This window comes from Corapipo altera, unplaced genomic scaffold (assembly GCF_003945725.1).
Source record: "Corapipo altera isolate COAL_440 unplaced genomic scaffold, ASM394572v1 183, whole genome shotgun sequence".
In the NCBI taxonomy this organism is placed as follows: Eukaryota; Metazoa; Chordata; class Aves; order Passeriformes; family Pipridae; genus Corapipo; species Corapipo altera.
In genome coordinates, this window is record NW_020885026.1 from 686,676 (window position 1) to 700,692 (window position 14,017).

A 14,017-nucleotide genomic window follows, 5' to 3' on the forward strand; every position below is an offset into this window, starting at 1 on the left:
CTTCAAAGCAGCTGCTTGGTTAAGGAAGCATCGCTGAATAAAAGCTCCCTGCTCCGCTCCCTCCCCCTGCTTTACTGCACTCCCAGCTGTGTGAGCCCAGCAGCGAGGAAGGGAAGCTGGCCTTGAAGTGAATTTAAAGAGGGACGGGAGTGAGAAGAGGAGAGGAGGAGCCGGCCGGGGAGATGCAATAGCAGCCCGCGGCGTGGGAAGATGAGAAAGCAGCAGCAAAGAGCCCGGCGCTTGGATCGCGGTGCGGGGGATGCTCCGCGGAGCAAGGGCTGAGTAGGGGGGAGGGCCGGGCAGTCTGAACAGCGAACACACTCCGGGAAAAGGCAGGGATTGCGCTCCTTTCAGTCTGCAGTAACAATCAAAGGGAAAAGGCAAGGGGGGCGAGGAGGAAGCGAGTGAAATCAGTGCCAAATGCTGCTTAAAGCATGAGCCTTTCATAAACGAGGGGCTGTGAAACCCGGAGGACACGCTGAGATCTCTTCCCTTCGCAGGAAACAAAGAGTAATAAACAGGTGCGTGAGAATCCTCTAGGCACGATCCTCCTATTTCACCGTGCTCCTATTTTGACTGTGCAACGGTGCTCTAAATTGTCCCTGGCAATAGTGTTTTAATCCTTAGTGCAGCCCGGGTGTTACAGTGTGTCACTGTATGAAGGTAACTGGCAAATACAATTTCTTTCCTTATTTAACTTTGGGGTTTTTTTTCGGTAAGAGATTAGCAGAGCCCTGGAGACAATAGGATGGCATTTACTTTCTATAGCACTCCCGCTTTCAATAGCGAACAGGGTGGCTTTTAGCCAAGTCTAACAAATTCAAGTTGAACTCTGCATAGTTTAGGCAGCTTCAGGTAAACAAATCAGTCTTAAAGGCACTGTGCAAAAGTGTTCAGGCTCAGGTCACTTTTTCACTGCTACAAGTGACTCAACTGCAACTTTGAAGGATTGGAGGGAGTTCAAAGTATGAACAAAAGTATAGAAAATGGGGGGAAACCTTGTTCATGTCTATTAGGGTAGTGCAGTAGCTACTCTGCAGTCCCACTCTGTCACACTGCTGTGGGTGCAGTCAGTCCCTGCAGTTTCTAATGGCTCTCACCTTCCAGGAAGGGAGTTATTTCTTCCCCCCCGCCCCCTTGAACCACAAGAAGGTGGAGCACAGAAGTGCCTGGCTCAGCTTTTCCACAGTGCTTGAAGCAGGTTCCCAATGTGGGGTCCAGTGCCCCAGCCAGCACCTAACCACATAGACATGGCTTTTACCTGAGATTTGAGGTGCTAATGGGGCTGAGTGGTTGTTCAAACAGGGCTGGGTTTTGCTGTGCTGCAGTGCAGCCCCTCCAGTGCAGCTGGATCTCCCCTTGGTTACAAACCCACGGCTGTTTGGGTAGTCCTGGGTAACAGCAGCACTTGGCTCACCCTTTCTTTCCTTTGGCAATGGTAACAGACCAGTGACTTGTTAGAAAGGACAAAATTTTCTTTCAAGGATTTTCAGAATTTAATGTGCCTCTGAATTTCATTTTGCCAGCCAAGTACTGCTAAGTCCTTAGTAAGAAAGGGCTAAACCAGTTTCCCATATTTTTACTGCGGTCTGGAGAAAAACAAGGCTAGTGTTTAGAAGTCCAAGGGTACTGGGCCTTTGCTGTGTTGGTGAAGCTGCTGAGTGTCACATCACTCTGGGAGAAGGGACCTGGCTTTTCAGCTGTCCCAAGGGTACTAATGACCAGCTGGTAAGACCTGAGAAGGCTCTAAGAGCTGGTCCTGGGAGCTTGAATACAGACCAGGGAAGCTGCCAGCTGGAGAACAGTGAGGAGCACACATGTAATCACAAATAGTTTGGGTTGGGAGGGACCTTAAAACCCATCCCATTCCAACCCCCTGCCATGGGCAGGGACACCTTCCACTAGCCCAGGTTGCTCCAAGCCTCATCCAGCCTGGCCTTGGACACTTCCAGGGATCCAGGGGCAGCCACAGCTTCTCTGGGCAACCTGTGCCAGGGCTCCCCATCCTCACAGGGGAGAATTCCTTCCCAATATCCCATCTAATCGTGCCCTCTGTCAAGCTGTCCTTGTCCTCTCACCTACCAGCACCCTCAGGTCCTTCTCCTCAGGGCTGCTCTCCATCTGTTCATCCCCAGCCTGGATTAATCCCAGGGGTTGTCCTGACACAAGTTCAGCACCAGCACTTGGCCTCGTTAAACCTCCTGAGATTCCCAGGGATGGCCCCGTCCTTCAGGTGTCACCTGCAGGATCCAGGGGAGGTGATGCTGCTGCTTAGTCTGGCTGCAGCTTCATGTTTCCCTTTTGGGTGATCAGCTCTATTTTCAGGCAGACTTGCTGTTCAGGGTGATTTCTCAGCAGGCACAAGGAGCCCCCCCACACTGCCCTGCCCCGGCCCCTCGGAGCCCGGTGTAGCAGGTCTGCTCCAAGAGCAGAGCAACAGGGCTGAGAGAGCAGCTTTCACCATACTGCAGTTTCAGGCTTAATTTCCACGTGGCTGGCTTAAAAGCAGAGCAGCTTTCTTTGGGCTCTGTCTTGTGGCAGAATGCCAGGATCCCCCAGCTTCCTGCTGGGGTTGTGGTGGTTGCTGAATGATAGGATAAATCCATGTTTTTTCCCCCTCTCCTTCCTAGCTCTCCCTCAAGGGACTCATGCAAGCCTTGCTCTCTGAAAGGCATGTTGGAAGCCTTAAAATGCATAAGAGTATCAGAGTGTGACGTGAGAGAATAATCTACATAATCAGGTTTTTGGGTTTATCTGGGCTTTTTGTACAGAAAAGGCCATGTAAGACATGTTCAGTGCTGAAATCTGGGCTGAGATCTCCTCTTTCACCCCTTTTTGAGTTGATTTAGCATGCAACAAATGTCTCTTTTTGGTCTAACTGGCATGAAAAAAGTATTGGAGGCTAGAGGGGAATTTGAAGTGGCTCTTCAAGTTGCAGAGGCCCAAAATAAATGAGATGGGTCTTCTGTGCTAGCAAAGAGGTACTAAATGAGAAATGGGGAATGATTGAGCTTGCCTGATGAGCTTTTCAGGAGCCAGTGCATCAGGTGAGTCTGGACTGGATGTTTGGGATGTTTCTTGTGGCTTTGTATTCCTGGAAAGCAAACAAGGGCAGGCTGGGTGGAACATGCAGGTGATAATGGATGTTTTCCACTGTAATTTAAAGACTTTAATGGATTGGGCTTTATGGCAGGTGGACTCAGGCCAGGGACACAGACCTCTGCAACATGTTCTCTTTGCAGTGTTCCTGGAAGTGGTGGGTAGGACAGTGAAGAGCTGCCTCTCCTGGAGGTGTCAGTGGCAATGAGGTACACTTTGTGCTGAAGGATTTCGAATTTGATGCAACCCAGTGAGTTGCAGCTGAGACTGGGACTCACCCTCGAGGTCTGACAGCAGATGGTGAGAAGGTGAAAAGGTGATTCTGAGCAAGACAGGGGTTGGCAGCCTTTGAGATTAATTTTTTTGAACAAACAACAGCATGAAGGCACACAAAATTCAGGATGCCATAATGTTTTGTGCCATCTGTGACCCATCAGGTGATAACAGTGAAGAGAACAAGTAGTGTTTGATAACTCACTGCCTTGGACAGCCTGGGGAAGGGTAAATCCAGAGCCATCCATCTGTGCTTTGCTGGAGCTGTTCTTTGGAAGGACCCTGGAAGCTGTGTCCTCTGAGGGAGCATGGAATGAATATACAATGATTGCTCTAGCTGAACTTGTTTGTGAAATGATGGCTTTTCCCAGGAAAACACGTATAAAAATAGCAGTCAGCCCTCTCCAGCCATAGAGCTGTAGGCTCAGCTTTGGAGTTCACCAGTTGCTGCAGCTTCTCCAAAGAGGTTAAAATGCTTCTGTAACAGGAATGACCTGAGAAATCAGGTTCATTACTGCATTCTCCCACCTCCAGGCTCGGTGGAGTCCAAGGCATTTAAGAGAGTTGTCCCAAGTGGAGTCCTTAAATTCTTCAGTGCCTCTGATGCCAGTGCTGGAGAGCTCAGCTGTGCTCCCCAGGCAGGCTCTGTGTCCCCAGTGAGCAGATCCTCACAGCTCGAGCTGTATGTAAACCCACCCTGAGCCCTGCACACACACTTTCCTACACCTCCTCTCCTCTCACTGCTGATGGGTTACTCCTCAATACATTTTATTTGTCAGGTGTAGAAAGGTAGCCACCTCTCACCTCTATTAGCTTTTGTTTCAGCTGAAAAAAAATTACATGTACTGTTCAACTCTGCTGGGCTGGATGTTTTCTTCAGCCATGTGGAATGAGTCCTGCTTTTGGCTGAGGTCTGTGTTAGGCCATTATAGAAATTAGGCAGCTGCCCAAAAGTCTGCCAAGGGGCAAAACCTACTTGCCATTAAAGCTTTTAACAAATGAGATTGGTAAGTCCATGACCACCTGGGCCCCAGGATTCATGTGGCTGTCAAAATCCTGCCCAAGTTCAGCTTCCCCTGAACTGGTCTGTTTTAGAAGTGACCTACTTGAAAATACAGCCAGTAATGTAATTATAATCAGGAAACAACTCACCTTCTGTTGCTTAATTTTATTTTCCTTGTATATTTAGTCCCTTTCAAAGTAGCTGCCTTGGATGGCACACAGGGTTTCCCCTTAATTACTGCTGTATGGTAATTACCTTGTAATTATGCTGTTATGAATATAATGTGCATGTATCATTGTGGAGCAGTGATTTATGGCATGTAAGCATATTTTAGAAGTGCTATAGATGTTCTTGCTAAGCCCTTTAATGACAGGAGTCTCTCACAGCCATCCAGTGTTTTAATTTTCCTGTGTTTAAGGTCTCCTGTAATAATGCTACTTCATCATCCAGTCAATATTCTGGGAATTACACTGGTTGCTTGTGGTGAGGTATTTAATGATCCTCATCATGCTTGCAAAATTTGCTGGTGCAGAAATGCATTGGGCATCATGGTAGGACAAGGAGGAATAGCTTCAAGCTGAAGAAGGGTAGATTTAGATGGGTTATTGGGAAGGAATCCTTCCCTGGGAGGGTGGGGAGGCCCTGGCACAGGTTGTCCAGAGAAGCTGTGGCTGCCCCTGGATCCCTGGAAGTGTCCAAGGCCAGGCTGGACGGGGCTTGGAGCAGCCTGGGACAGTGGAAGGTGTCCCTGCCCTTGGCAGGGGGTGGGACTGGAAGATCTTTTAAGGTCCCTTCCAACCCAATTCTGGGCTTCTGTGGTACTGACAAACAGGCTGAAGGACTTCCAGGAGTGTTTTGGTCCCAGTGTGTGTTTCGAGGTGCTTAGTGTGTGCTGGTTAAAGAAAGGACTGGTCAGGAATCCTGTTGTTGAAAGGATGGAGGTTCAGTTCAGTGTTGGCACCTCACTGTGCACACAGGAGTAGTGACTTTGCAATCCTTCCCCCTCCAGGAGCTTTGCTGAGGCACTTCCAAAAATCAAATTTACCCTAAGAGGACAAAACATCTCTGGAGATGACCTTTGTATTAATTACTTTCACGAACAGGTCATGACCCCAGAGGGGCAACAAAAGGTTTTGAATCTTTTACTGTAAGAAGTGTGAGGGTTTGTAGCACTGGAAACTTGAACACAGATGATGTGGATGAAGAGCTACTGATGGCTGAGTGTGCTGAGCACTGTAGCATCCAGTTGCTTGCAGATGGAAATTTGGAAGCAGAATAACTTAGGTATCATTAAAGCTGGTTCACAATTCAGAAGTGTTTGTGGTGGGTGGTTTGGTTTCCTTTGCTCCAGGATGTTTACTCATAACTTACCACGTGCCCGACTCCCCTGCTCTAACAGTTTTGTGACAGATCCCCTGCTTTGTCACTGGGTGTGCATTTCTTTTTGAGGTGTTTTCAGAGAGTTGGGCTGCATTGTAGAGACAACAAAAAAACCCTGAAGGCTGTCTAAATGCTAAAACAGCAGTGCTTGCCCTTGCTGCCCTGGTGATAGCAGAGGAAATCAGTCCCAGAGGTCCCTGGCTGAGGAAATAAGCTCAAAGAGGAGAGGCACCCACTTGGCAAGACCTCGTGCAGCAAGGACTGTATGATGTACAATCGTACATTGCCTGAGAAAGGCTTTCTGAGTAGCACAATTCCTGGAATTAAGATTATTTTCATCCTTCTGTATTTTCGTGGCACATATTGTACCAATGAAAGCTGTTTCAGGAAAAATAAATCTCTGGGTTTGTGCCTGTGCTGATGCACAAATGCTACTCTTGCCATGTATTCCCAAATTTAGCAAAACTGAAGACACTGGATGGAGCTCAAGTGCATCCTTCTGTCTCCAGTGGAACCAAACATGATGCAATGAAGTCTGACTAAACCACACAGGCAAACACATTTTCGTCCTGCATTAAATTTGTCTGTGGGCTTTGGTTCACTGCTCTGCACAAAGGGTGAAACTGGCTGTGAAGAGGACAAAGGGCTCCTCACAAACACACGGAATTGCTCTGACACTGCACTGCCAGGGCAGTGGCTTTGCTCAGACTTGGCTGCAGCTGAGCATTTTTGGTAAGTTTTTATTCTCAGCTCAGGCACCAGGCAGATAATGACATGCAAGTCCCACGCTCAGTGTCCTGGTGGCTGTTTGGAGCAGGGTAGTTGATAGCCAGGGATCCTTGCACACTATTTTCCTGCATTTTACCCTTGCCAGGCCAGTTACTCACTGTTTTCCATCTTCCCTGTACCCTGATTTTTGTCTGTTATAAATGAAACAGCAGGGCTTAAGTACCTTTATCCTTTCCTTTTTAATCATTTTCATTTTTTTTGAGACTTGCTTCCTGGTGTGGGATTCTGCCCCGGGAGACACACACAGCTGGTCTGTCCCTGTTGGCACAGCACAGCTCTGCACTTTGCTAACCCAGCATCTCTTGTACAAGTCTTGCAGGAGATGAGCCCTGGAGGATGCTGAGCTGCCAACACAGCCAAGGACTTGCCCCAGGGCTGGGGAAGCAGCTGCTTTTTTATGTTTAGCCGAACTCTTCTCTTGTGCAATGAGCAGGTAATCCCTTACAGATGTAGGAGTAGTGCCCATTTTGCTGATAAACCAATGTAGCAGGCAAAATATCTGGTTTCTGATCTGCTGCAGCCTCCTTTTCACCAGGGCTGGATGAACCTTGGCTGGCCACCAGGTGCCCACCAAGCCAGTCACTCTCTGCCCTGAGCAGGACAGGGGAGAAAAAACAAGGTGAAAAACCTTGTGGGTCCAGATAAGAGCAGGGAGATCCCTCACCCATCAGTCATGGACAAAACAGACTTGCCTTGGGGAAGATTAATTTACTGCCAATTAAAAACAGAGTAGCGTAATAACAAACTAAATTTTTGCCCCCACTCCCCATTTAGAAACTATGAGGAAAGAGTTTATTTTTTTTCCCAGTTAACAACCAGTTAACACGTGAGGCTCTTCCCCAGTACTTGAATAAACCAATAATCTCCGGTTTTTCGCTCCTCTTCTACCCCTGTTGCTAAGCTACCGGTCTGAAGTGTGAAATGCTGCCAGGAGGGCTCATTTACACTCGCCGGGGTCTGTATTGGCCACAATTAATTACAGCTGGTTACCAGAAGTGACTCAAACAGCGCCTTTCAGGTGAAGAGCGCTCTGAGCCTGTGCGAGCACCTGGCACCTGTGGTTCCGTGTCCTTTTCTCGGAGAAGGGATTATCTCTGTTCATCTCTGGCTTTGAGGACTGGGTGTTCTGCCAGTGGTGGGACAGTCACAGGTTCCGCAGTGACTTTTCTGTGCTGTGATTGTCAGTGTGTGGGAGTGGCAGAGAACAGCAGCTATTTAACACCAGATGATCCACTCACTGGTGGGCTCAAGCCGAGGGAAAAAAGGGATTTTTTTTTTCACCCAAGGGTGAAACTGGTGGGAAGAGGGGGTAGATAGCATCTCCCAAACAATCATTTGTCTGTTCCCTCTGAGACTGAAGACTTGATTTCAACAGCAGCCTTCCCACAACATATTTGCTGTAGGAAGTGCTATGCTATGAACAGCAATGCCTTCAGAGAGGAGTGGGAATGCTGGAGTGATTGCAGGGGCCTGGCTGCTCTGGTCAGCTGTCCTGGGATAGGGCTCCAGTCTGTGGTGCTCCCTTCTGTCATTCAGCATTTTCTGTTTATGGTATGAGCTCGATTTTCTGTCCTGGAAGAGGAGCAAGAAACAAACAGCTGTTGGCTTTGCACTTGTGCTCATTTTGTTCCTTGCATCCTGCTGTTTGTTATCATTCCACCTCCTGCCTCCAGTAAGAGGATCAAGCTTTCCCAAATTCACTTATACAAGTTATTTTTATAAACTTTCCACATAATTTGTAAATAATATCAGTGCGAACCTATTAAGCAAGAGCTTTTTTTTTTTTTTACCTCTACTCCTCTTAATTGCATGTTGCTGTAGTTGATATCAGTGTAATAGTGTGCAGCTGCAGGACTGCACCTTTCTGACCTTGGGAAATTATTCCTGGATGCCTTCCCTATGGAAGTGATGCAGTTATATCTCCACAGTTGCAATGTTTGCCTTGATTGCTTTCTTAGGATCTAAAACTTCCTCCAGGTTTCTTTCAGGAAGAAGCTGGTGGTCCAATGTAATCAGTGTTGGCATGACTTAAATATCTGACCCTTGGAATCTGAGTGTGGTGGTTTGCAATGAAATAATTGAGAAGGTAAGGCTCCATGGGGACTTCTAGCATTAGGGAGAGAACCTGGGTGGCCTGATTTTATGGGTGTCCTAGGCCTGTCTGTCTGCTGTGCTTGTGTTGGAGATGATGGTTCTGTGAGTCCTCCCCAGTTGTTCCTAGACAGCTGTTCACTGTGGGCTGGAATGGCTCTTCCACATCTGTGTTTGCACAAAGTTCCTTCTCTGCAGGGTGAGGAGTTTGAGTCAGGCCCGTGTCTCCTCGTGTCTCTGTTGCCTGGTGTGTGCTCTGTGGTCCTCACTAACATAGTCATCCATCAGCATCTCTGCAGCAAGGAGGCTGCACTTCAAAGCTGAACCTTCCTGGGAATGTGTGCCAGGAAATTCCTTACTGTGTGGTCACTTTCCCAGGAAGTGCTCAGGTACTGCCTTGGCATGGAGGGAGTACCATTCTACATGAGATTTCAACCACAGAGAACAACCTGGCCTTACTACTTTTGTAATCCCTGCTTTTGCCTGATGTAAAATACAGAAAAGAAACTTTGTTTTAAGCATCTGAAGAGCCCCCTTCATATTTAGGATAAAGGGGTGTTCTATCAGCTGTGATACCACCTCCATTCTGGTCCCAAATATTAACATATTAAATAGGTCATGTGCAGCTGAACCAAACAATTTTTGTAAGCCTTCAGTGGGGATTGGGGCTGAACACCTTTGAAACAGGATTTATATTCCTCCCCCCTCACCTTCCCCCAGTCATTTGCAATTCATATGGCACCCAGCTGATGAGTCTGCAAGTGCTACTCAGAAATCATTGAAATACTAAGGAGCTTGGGTATCTATTTTGCCCCAAAACTGTTTCTGTTTTATGAGTGCAGAACAGAAGCTGCTGATGGAGTGAATTTGAAAATTAGGTCTTGCTCCATTCCCAGGGATTTGCTCCCTGGAGGTGAGTTGGTTTTGAAGCAGGATAAGTGTGTAAACCTACACTAAGATAGGGTAGGTTTGTTATTTGCTTCCTCTTGCTCTCAAAAATGATTAAACCTTTTTGGGAAACGTTTACAACATAATTTAACTGAGTAGGGCTTTTTTCAGACTGACAGAAAACAAAAGGGGAAGGTGTCCCTGCCTATGGCAGGGGGTGGAATGAGATGGGCTTTAAGGTTCCTTCCAAACCAAGCCATTCTATGATTCCATGGAAAAGTCTCATGCTACCTCTGTGTTAATGACATGCTTGTTGAAGAATAGTGATCTGAAGCAGTTTAAAATTTGAGGTTAATGTAGCTCAATTAGAATTACGGGAGTATTTTTTTCTTTAACTGAGAATAGGAAAGATGAGCTCAAAATAAATCCTTCAACAAAAAGCATTATCCTTAAGCTATATATCTAAACAAGAGACTTACAAAAATAAGAAATACCCAGCATTTGTGAGTTGAGGTACAGGATTTGTCAGCATAAGCAGCTGCACTTCAATCAGGTTGCACAGCATGCAGTTACTGTGCTTAGAGAATCACAGGATGGTTTGGGTTGGAAGAGACCTTAAAGATCATCCAGTGCCACTCCCTGCCATAAGCAGGGACACCTTCCACTAGCCCAGTTTGCTCCAACCTGGCCTTGGACACTTGCAGGGATGGGGCAGCCACAGCTCCTCTGGGAATTCCATCCCAGCCCCTCCCCACCCTCACAGTCAAGAATTCCTTCCCAATATCCTATTTGTCAGTGGGAAGCCATTCCCCCTTGTCCCAGTCCCTCTCCAGCTCTCCTGGAGCCCCTTTAGGCACTGAAGTGACACGTGTCCATACCTGCAATGAGCACCATGAACCCAACAAGAGCAGGTGCTCCACTGCACTATAGCCCAAATGACTCCCAGCTCTTAGATTTTGTGTCTTAGTACCAAATAATTTACCTTAGCTGACAATCAGGCATGTCATTGAATTGGCCCCAGTAAATGGGTACAAGCACTTGATTACAAGTTGCAAGTATTGATCAAACCTCATCCAGTGTGCCCAGTAGTCTCACTAATTGTATTCACTAAGTGGATTTTAAATCAGAATCATCAGGTCAACAAGAAAGGCTGAGGCTTTCATTTCTCAACAGTGCAAACAGAATTAAATTACATCTTTCCCTGCTGGGATGTAATTATTGGATTATTTTGTGCTGGTTTTTTAAGTCCATATGTTTTGTTCAGTTAAACTTATGGCCATTATTTTGTGAAGCCTCACTAACCCTTTGCTAAACCTACAGACTGACTTCCAGCTGGCTTAGGAGGATTTGACCAGCACTGGCACAGCTCATATTTGGAGTTCAGTGCTGAAATACTTTAAGCCCTGTGTCAGATGTGTTGTGAGCAGGGCTCAGTACTGTATCACTTAACCTCTGCACCCAGGCAAGCATAAACCCTTTTTTTAACTTTTATGGGCCTGAATTGTTATAAATTATGGTGGCCAAGCTGGCACTAATGGTTAATAAACGAGACAGGGACAGTGAGCTCTGATTAGTGCTGTGCCCAAGCCAGAGAGAAGGAGAGACTTCTAATCTGCTTTTAGACATGAAAGCCTTTCCCTGTTATACATTGGACACGATCCCTTAGCCTGCAGAAAGGGAATGGAGTGTTCAGTGGGACTCTGCTATGTGGCTATAGGGGGAAAATAAGGTGGGGAAAGAAGGGGAGGAATAAAGGGGAAAGCCAAGCTCTGTTCTGGCCATCCTGTGCTCAGCACTGATCATACCCAATGACTTTGTACTTCAGCACAGGCAGTAGCTGGATCTGTTGTAGCCTGTGTCAGTAAACTCAGTTCTTAGGATTTAAGTTGGATCTCTTCCTGTGAATAGGAACGAGCTGTCAGTCTTAATGTGTTTTTCCATAGGAGACTGAGCTCCTCACTTGAGCCAGAGCACATGGATATGACAACTCTACTAAGCTCTTTAGTCTGTTTTGGCACTCTCTAGTAGTAATAACAAATAACTGCTTTTGGTGGAATGACTTGAGCCAGTGGCATCCTGGAGGAGCTGGGACACTGCTCTGCTGGGTAGTCTTGCATCAGGTTTAGTTTTTAGTGGGTATGACAGTGACAAAATATGAGAACTTGCTTCCAGTCTGGGCTCTGCCTCTTGCTCCTCCTTGAGCTCACAGCTGAAGTGCTGGGGAACTCCTGTCCTGTGTTTGTGCAGGATTCCCACCTGGATTCCTCTCTCCTACCAAGTGTAAATGTTTAGCATAGCAGAAAGCGTTAATGTGCTGAAGTGGAAGGGATTTGAGATGTTTTCACTCTTCTCCTGGGGAGCTGTGAGGGAGGCCCTGCTGCCAGCTGGACAAGCTGTTTGGGTAGTGGTGTCCATCTGGTGACACGTGTCCTCCACAAGGCTCAGAATAAAACAAAGGATTAGAAGGAAATGCAAGTGGTTGCTCATACAGATTTGTTGTGACTTTCATTTGCTGTTCCTGGGATGTACAAAGAAAAACTTTAATTGGATTTCTAAGGAAGGCAGAGGATAAGGGAAGCAGAGAATCTACTCTGGTGTTACATTGCAAGGGGATGCTGGGGGCAGTACAGGTGGAGACACAAAGGGATTGATTCTCTTTCAGGACTAGTTGAACAGCCCTGACTTGGGATTTGAGACCTGGAAAGGAAGTCTCTTTCCAGGTGGGAATTGTTGTTCTGGACCAGAACACTTAGGCTGATCTCAGCGGAGAAGAAAACATCTTTCCACAGGGAAAACCTTTCTGAAGTGGCTTCTGGCAATGCTTCATTGGCAGTTCTGAATTCAAGGCACCTTGGCATAGGTGATGACCTGTTCTCCTCACGGCATGAACTTGATGACCATGGAGGTCTTTCCCAACCTTGGTGATTTGATGGTTCTATGTGACACTGTTTAACTAAAGCTTTGAAAAAACTGGCTAAAATAGGAGGGACACAGTGAAGGAGAACAAAGATAGTGGCACCTGTGGGGCAAACAAGGTGTGAACAAGCACAGACCGATCTGTGTGACGAATCTGGGCCTACTGGGATGGGATGGTGTGTGAGCTTGGAATGTTAACAGGAGGTTTCAACTTGTAGTGTTTCCAAAGTAAATGGGCAGATAGTGACAAGGGGTGATGTTTTTAAACTGCCAGAGGGTGGGATTGGATGGGATATTGGGAAGGAATTCTTGACTCTGAGGGTGGGGAGGCCCTGGCACAGGTTGCCCAGAGAAGCTGTGGCTGTCCCATCCCTGGAAGTGTCCAAGGCCAGGTTGGATGGGGCTTGGAGCAGCCTGGGCTAGTGGAAGGTGTCCCTGCCCATGGCAGGGGGTGGAACAGGATGGGCTTTAAGATCCCTTCCAACCCAAACCAGTGTGGGATTCTATGGACACAAATCCAACCCCATGAGATGCTGAGCTGTGTCGTGGTGGTGGAGCATGGCAGGAAGGTCCAGGCTGCTCCCCAGCTGGGTGCCAGCTTCCCTTAAGCTGTAGTCCTCTTTTTATCTTCAGTCCTCACTCAAGTCTATCCATAGTATGTTGTATGTTTTTTATTCTACAAAAATAACTGTGCTTCCCCCTCTGAAGTGTGAGGAGTGTGCTGACAGCAGCGTGTCAGCTGGTTTGTAGCTGGGCTTTGTTAAACCGAGGCGTTAATACCCTGTGGTTCCTCTGTTTGACTCCAGTGAAAGGCATCAAACAGCAGGTGCTGGGGCTCTGCCCTGGATTTGTTTGTAAATGTAGACACTTAATGGCGAAAAAAGGTATGCCAGCACTTCCCAGCCTGGAGGGGAGCGGCTAAACCTGTGCCCTCAGCATTTTGAAACCGTAATTAAGAGTTTCAGGTGTGTTTGGCTGAGGAAGCCTGTTAGCTTGGCAGGGAGGGGGATTGTTTTCCCTGCCACGTCAAAGATTACGCTCTAATTACCTGGTTGAACACTTGGTGTCATGTGAACGCAGTGGCTGAAGATACATTTTCACTTTGGGGGGTCTCTGTAATTGCTCAGGCAGAGATGTTCCTGATCTTTGCTGCAGGGACACATTTGAGTCCCAGAGATCCCGATGTCTCTTGTGCAGCTGGGGAAGGAAAGGAGCAGCAAAGCTGCTCGTTTCACACATTCCTTGGCCGTGTGGCTGCTACAGTGTCCCTGTTTTAAGGGACACCTGACGTGACTGAGGGATATCTGTCACATGCTGTTTGTCCTTCCATCCTCTTCCCAGGGGTGGGTGCTGTGCAGTGGCCTTGCTTCAAGGCTTTATCTGTTTGTTAAAGCCAGGAGGGCCCCAGACATGGATATTCACTGGGAGAAAGCTGCTGAGGAGCAGGGAGGAACATATTGAACAGTAATGCTGTTTGAAGGGGGTTAATTTTGTGGCTACTTTTACTCATGACAGAATTTAATTTGGCTTAAGTTTGGTCTGCAGTGCATGGGGGTATCCAGCCTGCTGGAGAAGGAG

The 14,017-nt window shown here is 47.3% G+C and overlaps 1 protein-coding gene across 1 annotated transcript in view; it reads left to right on the forward strand.

Annotated features, from left to right (window-relative positions):
• The first annotated feature begins 215 nt into the window (after nt 1–215).
• The window catches only part of TRPM8 (transient receptor potential cation channel subfamily M member 8), a 69,693-nt gene continuing 55,891 nt past the window's right edge, over nt 216–14,017 (forward strand). Inside the window, exon 1 of the mRNA XM_027668074.1 lies at nt 216–250. The gene's annotated coding sequence lies outside the window, so the exon portion shown is untranslated. The remainder of the gene's footprint in view (nt 251–14,017) is intronic.